Here is a 10,410-nt window from a genome sequence, read left to right as displayed (position 1 = left end):
TGCGGTAGCGTTGTTGCCTCACAGTAAGACATTGTCCCGTTCAATTCTCAGCTAGAGCGTCTTCTGTGTGGAGACATGCGTGAATGGGCGTACCTTCGTTGAAGGTTGTGCGTCAGTGCCAGCAACTTAGCATGTACAAATCTACTGCCAATCATAAGCGGACCGGAGTTCCACTGTGGCGACCCCTAACTGGGAAAAGCCGAAAGACACAACAACTATTCCTGATCAGGCATATATACATTCCTTGGTGATGGGGGTTGAAGGAGTTGTCTTGTAGTTCACCTGTTGGCAGAGTTTAACAGTATAATGGATAAGGGGAAAAAACTGTTTACCCTGGAAGTCTTGGAGTGCATGCTTCTGTATCTTCTCCCTGAGGATAGGTGGGACAACATGCCATCTCCCTGAGGATAGGTGGGACAACATGCCATTTGCAGGATGGGTAAGGTCATTTGTTATCTTTCTGGCTCTTCCTATGCAGTGAGTTTCTTGCAAGTTTTCCAAGGGTGTAAGTAAAGAACCAATGATTTTTCTCTGTTGCCCTAACAGCTCGTCTGAGAACTGTACATGCAACCCTTCAGTTTTTTGCTAAGTAGAGCAATAAAACTATACATAGCTAAGCACAGCAGGACAAAGGGCATCAGTGTAATGTTGCCAAATGTAAAAACCTGAAGGATTTTGCCATAAGCTGTGTACTTCCCTTTAGATGTTGTTGCATTTGGTGCTCAGCGTCAGACATTATGCAAATGCAGAGGAAGACTAATGATACAGAAAGGCTATAATACATAGACAGAGAGGAACATTGGGGAATGGGCTTAGGAATGTAGGAATGTCCAGGTCAGGTTGGTAGGATAGGTTAGAAAGCAGGTGCAGACATACAGGTCATACAAGACAGACAGGGATGGTGATGGACACTAAAGGCTGGGAGACACCATGACTGGGGATACATATGGGACATCAGAGATGCACCCACATCCACCTTGAGAACAGTGAGAATCTAGTCTTCAATCTCAGAAGTGTCATAACTGTTTCCTGTGTCAGTTGCCTGGACTAGTGCCAGATGTGGCATCAACTTAACAATGCAAAGCAAGACCTTTACAACCCTGCAGATTCATACACCAAGGCCCTTCTCCATTGTATCCTTCATCAGCTCTGTCAGCTCCTGCTGAGTGACAAATATCTACCTCCACCCATACTGCTCCCGGAGAGTAGCACTGCACTAGCAGTAGCGGCAGAGCTACCTGACACAGCTGGAGAGAGATGAAGTGAGGGAGGAGACAAAAAATAAGAGACTTAGATCCATAGCATCTCACATTATTTAATTTTTTTCATTACATAAACAAATATAAGAAATGACTATGTACACCTTTGCCACATCCATATATGATGGGAAGATATTAATGTGCCATAAAATAAACAAATCTCACTGCTAGGATATAAGAAATAGTAATCTTTATTTGACTATGTCATGTAAGATATATGCATTCACATGTAATAATTGCACTTAATGTAATTGAATTGTTCTGAGTCTGCATGTCCTCCCTGTGGTCGCATGGGTTTCCTCCGGGTGCTCCAGTTTCCTCCCACATCCCAAAGACATGCAGTAGGAGGATTGGAAACTCTAAATTGGCCCTAGGTGTGAGTGCGTGCGTGTGTGTGTGCCTTCTGTGGAAGGTTAGGTGCTGGGCTGGCAACTCGACACTGTAAAAACTCCACTGCCAATCATGAGCTGACAGGTGATCCATTGTGGCGACCCCTAAAAGACGAAAGAAGAAGAAGAAGAAGAAGAAGAATGTAACTGAATTGTTCATGACATTCATTATTACTGATAATATTTTAGAAATACTACCTTGTAATAGAATCTAACAGCTGCTTCCTGGTGTTTTACCCAGAAACAGTTAAGCTGGTTTACTCATTGCCTACTGCAAGCAGCAAGAGCTACTGGAGAAGGCATACATGCTTGATATCAAGGTTGAGGTATGCCTGCTCAAGATGGTAGGAAAGAGGGACTGAAAATACTTATCTGGCTTGCATTTGGACTGGAGGCACACTTTCCCCATCCTCTCTGAGGTGAGTTAGTCTCGCCTGATGTGCCTCAGAGTTTGCTGCCATTTCCTCTGTAGATGTACAGTAGAGAAAAAGAAAAGAACTCATATGAAAGCATGATGAATAACCACCTTTGCTGTTTAATGCATGCTATATCATTAACTGTTGATAGGTCAGCATACTTACAAAACTGCAGGATGCTTAAAGTCTTAAATCCATCTGCCCATGAGCTTAGGAAGTACTAATAGTACTTTTTCATTTCACTATAGTGGTGACAACATTGTACCCTGGTGTGTGGAAAGCCAATTGCACTGGAGTTAGCCTTGACGAAGCTATTTCAAGCCTCAGCCTTATAATGAAACACAGTATAATTACCCCTGCAGCAGCCAATGGCTGTAGTGTTTCATGAGGAGTGCCACAAAAATCCTGGACTCCTCAACACCCCACCTTTGTGCTGTAAATTTAACACCGTGTTCTGCATTGATAGCCATATCTGCAGAAGTCGAGCTACCAACATATGTCTGAATAAGTACCCAATTCAGATTTTGCGCATAACAGTTTGTGCACATGGATGCACAGTCTCGCCAACTGCATTTGCACAATTGAAAGTATATGGATTCTTTGGCAGTTGCAGCGGTTGTGCTTACAGCAGATAGTAATAAAGGTGTGAAGTATAGCAGTGAGATTTACCATGTGTGATGCTCAATTCATTGACACATGTTCCAGTGTTCGACACCGAAATGTTTAATGACTTGGCTTGTAATCCTTGGTGTTTGGAAAGATAATATAGGATGAATGGTAACATATTTTGCTGTTGGGAACTACACATTGTTAAAATTGCTTTGTACCAGCTGGGAATTGATGCCATGGGATAAAAATACAAAAAGAGAAACTTAGATTAAACTAATTCTCATTGTCACAGGAGAGCTTTATTTGATGCATGGTAATTAGAAATATACTAATTTCAGAATGAACTGAGATATACTTCAGACAAGCTTGTATGTGTTGACCTTAAGTAGTCCTGGTAGTGCATTCCCATATAAAAAGCAGTATTTTGGTTTATAACTATATTTCAGATGGGTGGAGTTGCATGAGTCACATCTCCTGCATATCTGTAAGTCAAAGAGTACCAGAAATGCAAGGTCTAGGGACCTGAACTTTTTCTGTGACTTAGAACATGCTGGAGCAACAGATGTGTCCCAGAGACTGCCCCCTCTTATGGAACTAGCTTCCTATACATGTGAAGTTGAGTTTGTCTATTACCCAGTTTAAGTACAACCTAGACAAGTGGCTGGGGAATAGGAAATTTACACCAGGCCTGGCACCCTTGTCCATTATGGACAGAGGTAGCATATAAATACCTGACCCTCAATGTCCTGTTTGGATACAGGACATCATTGTTCTTTCAGGAAAACTTGGCTTAGAAAGCCCCCCTCTCCTGAGTCATTAGCCTAGTACCAGTCTAGTACCAGTCTAGTAATCTATGAATCTATGACATGAGTAATACGGGTTGGGGTGTGTTACATACATACTTCACAATACACAGTGTTCTAAACACATAGTTAGGATATGGGGTCTATTTTATTTATGCGAAAGCTTAAAACAGTGAATGCATATGCATCAAACCATATGCATTGAAAGTGCAAACCGTCGAAAACTGTAAACGGAAATCTCCGTAGGCAGAGATTTCCATTTACTTCAATGTAGTGCGGTCTTGGAGTTGGTATATTTAAGTAGCGGGGGGTGTGGGGGTGCAGGGGGGCTTGCCCCCTGCCTACAGCTGTTACATGTCATGTTTGTTATGTAGCTCCATTTTTATTGTGTGTAGATGGTTTCTCGGTTCGATGCATATGGTTCGATGCATATGCATTCGCTGTTTTAAGCTTTCACATAAATAAAGTAGACCCAGGATATGTAATGACTCATGCTAATTAGAACAAAACAATTGTGCCCATCATACCCATGACAATGAATTTTAAATTAAATATCCTCATTGTCATGTTTAACAATTTTACACACATGGTCTTGTGGCTATATGTGAAACATTAATAATATATGCTAAAGAGAAAAGTTTAGTTATGCAAGTATTACAGATAAATTGCTTGCAATAAACATATTTATTGCTCTCTTTTTTATTTAGGTTTACATTACTAATTAAAATGTTGAGAGAAATGGCAGTCAAATACACTTTGTAAAAGTATCTTTTTGTTGGATTCAAACCCTTAATCAGCTATTTTTTTAATCTAAACTCACTGCACCCACATCTTGTGCCACAGACATAGGTATGTAATGTGGAATTTCTCAGCTAAGTAATGTCTATACTGACATACTTTGAAAGGGGACTACCTTACTGTAATCAGTGATACTTAGGCCATGTGGATAAGTAATATGTTTTATATTATACATATCTCAGCATTTATGCTGTCCTTAAATATCTCACTCTTTAGAAACTATTTCTGACATCATGCATAGCAATGGTGTCATTAGCAAGAAGCACAGATGATAATATTACTACTACAACACAGGGTTAATAGAAAGTTACAAGGAGTATAGGTAACATATTCAGCATCTATCACACACACACACACGCACACACGCACACACACACACACACACACACACACACACACACACACACACACACACACACACACACAGGGTGTGTAATGTATATTCTAAAATGCAAGTTTCCCTTGCAGCTGGCACATCACAAAAATATCCTTACTACTGATTTGCAGCTCCAGTGATGCTGTGTTTTCTCTAAAGTCAGTGTATTTTCAGCTTGCAACACAGAAACAGATAGCTAGCAGGTTAATGTTATGCAGTCATTACTATTTGGAGTGCTGAGAGCCACCAGTCTCATCTGTTATACTGACGGCAATCTAAATGAAATGTTTCACTTTTTTTCCATTGGTAGTGAACCTTGCTTGTGCACAGCTAAGCAGAGCACAAATATAGATGACAAATTAAAAAAATAAAAAATAATACTTATTGAGAGTAACTGAAATGAAAGTTTAAATAATGAAAGGGTATATGAGGCTAGTGCCTTACAGTGACACATTCATCTTCTTCACATGACCTTGCCCCACCAGTAAATTAATTTCTGTGACAGATTATTAGGACTTTAACTTAATATTTAAAATCATGCCTGTCACATGTCATTCTTACAACTGGAAATCTTTGACTTTCCAATATAAGCACATTCATAGACCAAAATGTGTGTCGATATTTATTTAGGCCTTCCTCAGTAAAATGATATGTAAACAGGATTTGAACCCTGTATCATCTGTCCTCATACCCTAAGCTCGCTTCATTGGCATCTTGGACCACAGAAATGGATATCTGACAAATGTTTTCTCTGCAGTCAACACTATCCAGGGTACTATGGCCATGCACCGGCACCAAGCTTATTTGCCCTACTGAAGGCAAACTAAATTATATTTTTACTTTTTTACTTAAGCTATAAAACAAATACAGAAGGTAATAATAAAAAAACACAAAAATTGTTTTGGAAAACAAAGGAACAGAACATGAAATGGGTCAAAGTGGACATCTAGCAATGAACAGAGCAAGCAGTGCATTCCGCCTTTCCACATCTCCTTGCCACATCATAACTGTCATGTCTGTCTCACAACATCAGGACTTTAGTTAATGCCATGGTAATAGCCAAGCGGACAAGGAACAGGAGAAATGCTATCATTTTTGGCACAGTACACAGAATTAATAGTGATGTAATTTCAAATGGCATATTTGTCTGTCAGGATTACTATCTAGGAGATATACTGGGATGGTGCAGTGGTGCATCAGTAGTGTTGCTACCTCGCAGCCAGAGGTTCTCCAGTTTGATTCTCGGCTGGGGTGCCTTCTGTGCAGAGTCTGCATATCGTTCATGTGGGCTTCCTCCCACATTATAAAGACATGCATCTAAGAGTTTTTTCCTGGGCTTCAGTTGAAATTTGGCTTTGTTCCAAGTCAAACTTTCCTGGTAAACAAATGTTAAATAAAAATAAATAAAATATGTTGATGCAATCCATCAGATGTAAAACAGTTTTTCACATGCCATGTTACTTCCTTTGTGTTGTCACAACTTACAAAGTTTCAGATTTCACCTCCTGCATATCACATCCTTAGCAATACTGAGATTACTTGAGTTTCCCCACCATAACACATTTTTACACCAAAATAATCGTCAGTATTTATTATAACCTAGGTTAGTAAAATGATCTGTAAACAAGATTTGAGCCATGGATCACCTGTACTGTTTCTCTAACCTTACTTCATTTACACTTTATGCCACTGAGATAGGTAGCTGACAGCTTGAGTTTCATCCCTCAGTACTGTCCAGAATGCTGATAAAATCAAACCAATGCCAGTCTCATTTGTGCTACTGATGGCATTTCAAATTAAATTTATTGGTTTTTACCTTAGGAAGTGAACTACCATTCATTACAACTGACAGCCGTCAGTAAATGGAGTGCAATGCCAAATGGCACACAAAAGATGAATAAAATAACACAATTTTAAATAAGTTCTTTAAATGTACATTTCTGATGTTTTCTTAACTTTGTTATTGTGCAACAGTAATCCAAAAGAATTTAAACCATCAAACCTGGGTATTAAGAGCATTCATTTGTGATTATTTACCATATTTGCAACAGACACATATATTTGCATGAAGAAAAAGTAGATTAGATGTACTCAAAATGTGACATTATATCAAGTCACATTGAAAGTGCAACAGAAACAAGTTCTGAAAGACATCCTTTCTTATTTGGCAGCATATCTCTTATGAGTGGGATATTGGCAACAGTTAGGATACGCATGTACTCACACAATAATAAACAGAGTCTAAATACTGCAGCTTTATTCCCCTCTTTGTTTAGAGTGTCTCATTCTGTTATATATACTTTTCTATGAGCAATGTAATCTCATTTTTATTGTATATGGTATCTGCATTAATGAGTAATAAACTTCCTTGAATCTGCAAAGCATTCCTTAGTAAAAAGCAAGAACTGTGGTCATAAAAACATCTGAATGTTAGGGATGTTGGTCTCCTGACTCAGTCAATGTACTTTCAGTCCTTTTGGTAAGGCTCTTCTTCCTGACACAACCTCAGTTACTGTATGTCAAAGAGGGGAGAATGTGAAACATTAATTGTTCCTGCTCGTCCTTACATTGCTAGGGCATGCACACACAATCATGCAGGTCCTTGCACAATATTTAACTTCCCTACACTTAGTGCGGATCGTGCTATTCATTAAGGCTAATGATTTAACATCTCATTTACATACTCACAGTGCTCAGTAGGCTAAATCTGCACTATATAAAATCAATTGTGAAGATAAAGAACTTGCATTATAGTGAGGAGACTATATGGATCCAGAGAGCCTGATACTGCTGTATATACTTTGGAGGAGATTTATATAATTTTTGAACTGCTTTCTTCCAAAGTTGTGTTGCTATATTTTACAAAATGCTTTTAGTTTAACATTAATGATGGATTGCAATGCGCAATACAACCATTGGTTTATCTGTCTGCATTTTCTATTATTCGCTGTTGGCATAGTCAATACATATCAGTGTTTTGCCTGCATCACAGAGGTTTGCAAAGACTGTTACCTGACATAATGGTGTAGATTTTATTTTCTGAGAAATTGAACAGTTATTATAGACAAGTGCAATATAAATTCTTAGCAAGGTCAGGTGGTTTTACATATAGGTTCATAGGTAGCTACTAGGCTATTGGCCCTATGGTCTATATAAGCCTAGCCAAAAAGGTACCCTGGCTTTTGCCACCCAAGAAAATTATTTTCCTGTGCTTATAATTCAGATGTAATACCTGTACAGACTGCTAATCCAGTCTTTTCTTATGCCTTATTGCTTGTTACCCTTCTTATTGTGAATTTCTCATTACAATTAATGTACTTTTTCATCCCATCCCAACAAGTATCTATGCTGATATTGCTTCATCCAACCTTTCCTTTTGTGACCACTTTGCCATCCTATTTATAGTGGATGCACTTTTCTCAGATAATATTTCTTATGAGAATATTGCTGTAGCTAAAACTAATGTATTTTGGCTTTTCCTGGTTTGTAGCCCAAAAATGTGTTAAGGTTGTGATATCTATTTGCTTGCCCTCTACATCAGTGGAGACACCGCTATAAAAGCTTTCTCCATTTCTGCTTGTACATTGTGAATTAGTATTGTTAATGCTAACACAGTCATACAACTGTTGTCCATATTACAGAACTGTTATAATTGTTGTTAATTTTATGGGGGGGGGGTTGTCTTAACTTGTGTGTAGTCATAAGGAGCATTACCTTTTCAATGTTTGTGTGGATGATGGATACATACATTCATACATAATTGAGTTCACAGCCATCCTCTCTGTGTATTATAAATATCGTTTTGTGTCTGTTTTCTGTTTCATCTCATATAGGGCTATGGCAACCAAGGCACTGTCACCCCACAAGTCACCATTCAGTGATGCAGAAAATGAAGACATTATATACAGCTTACATTACCATGGAACCTTTCTCTTAGAGACAGGTAGAGGGGACAAATCTGCCCAGGACAGCATATGGAAGTAGGTAGTCTATAATGTCAATGCTGTTGGGAGCATGGGAGAACTTCTAGATTCAACGCATGTCAAGTGATATGATCATCTCTGCCGACAGTAGGGTGGCTGCAGTTGCCTGGGAACAGATGGCTATATGGAGGGGCCTCCTACCAAACGGGTCTATATCACATAGTCGAAGTTCCATAACTCCGAACACCTAATGGTTTGACCATTATGTGTGAAGTTACAAAACTTCGACTACGGAAAAAAAGAAAAAAAAGAATGGACAACAAAATAAATTCTTGTAAGCCCCCCTGCACCCCCCCCCCTCTGCTACTTAAATATACCAACTCTGAGATCACACCATATTGAACAAAATGGAAACCTCCGTTTATGGAGATTTCCATTCAAATGCTCAAACTTTTACACATTCAAACTTATGGTGTCAACCATATGTGGTTCGAACTTGTAAAAGTTCGACTACATGATAGGAACCCTGCCAATCCACCACTGACTGAAACAGAGGAGTTCCTGTCCATTGTCAGAGATCCAGCCAGCTCAGCATAAGGTTCACACAGAATGATTGATGTTGGTGCTAATGTGGATGTCAGACCCAGAGTGTCTCAAACAGAACTTCCAGGTATGCAAAATTTAAATAATTTAACTGTGGTTTTATATATTTTATATGTGCATTTCTTATATGTCTGTGATATCTAGAGCCAGCAATAAGGGTGGGTTAGATGACACAGTGCATTTGAGATCAAGGAAGATGCTTGGAGGAGGGAGGATTCAACTGGTCAGTAAATTTTTGAATGAGATGATTGTTAATCTGGAGATGTAAAGGAGATCACTCTGTTTCTTGTTTCATTTGTATTGTGATGCTTATCAGCCTTCTTTCCTTTCCTTACATAACAGGGACATCTGGATCACAGTCTGAAAGACCACCAGCAGATGATAAGAACACCTTTTTTGTTATTAGTGTACATAAGGTAGAGTTATGTCTAGCTGAGACTAATAGATGCATTGCTTTAGCATCTATTGTAGTTTAACATGACATTCATATAAAAAGTTTTGATCAGTTTCATTCCATATTTTTCTCTTTGTTGTGTTTATCACTTGTTATCATAGGTGATCCTGCCAGTGGCACTGTGGAACTTCTACCACTTGATGTCAGAATTTCGGTAGCCTCTAATGATGATGGTAGAGATGAAGAGGCACAGTCTGCAAATGCAGAGGGTCAGTCTAACAATGAGGTTCTGGATCCCACATCCTCTGCCCATCTTTTTACTCAGGCAGCATGCCTGCTCATATGCATACCACAGAACCATCTGATATATGACAGCTTGATGGTGGCACAGTTGATCAGGGCAGTATGGTTACTCCAGTTGTAGAGCTGCTTCATTCTCTCCATAGCCAGCATGAGGCAGGGTGCCACACAGGATTGTTGGTAGAGATGCTTGGAGGAGGCCTACTGTCCACCCTCCTCCTGATGCTGATGTGTCATTAGGTGCAACCAGCAAATGGAAAATACAATCAGCCAGTGAATCCAACACAGGTTTATTGTAAATCTCTGTCTCTGATGTTTTGGCCAAAAAAAAAGCCTTCAAGGAGTAAAGAGCATCATACAAAACTTGCCTAAAATATTATAGCCAATTAACAATTAAACAATTAAACAATTAAATGAGCATTCTCCAATTTAATTCTTCATTTAACCCATATGGGTAGAGTATTAAATTTCAAAATATACACTGGTTCCTTAGTTAAGAGCTGTTTTTTAAGAAGACATTCATCAAAAAGTGACACATTT

Source organism: Protopterus annectens, chromosome 4.part1 (assembly GCF_019279795.1).
Source record: "Protopterus annectens isolate FY-2018-M chromosome 4.part1, PAN1.0, whole genome shotgun sequence".
Taxonomy (NCBI): Eukaryota; Metazoa; Chordata; order Ceratodontiformes; family Protopteridae; genus Protopterus; species Protopterus annectens.
This window is presented reverse-complemented; position numbering follows the sequence as displayed.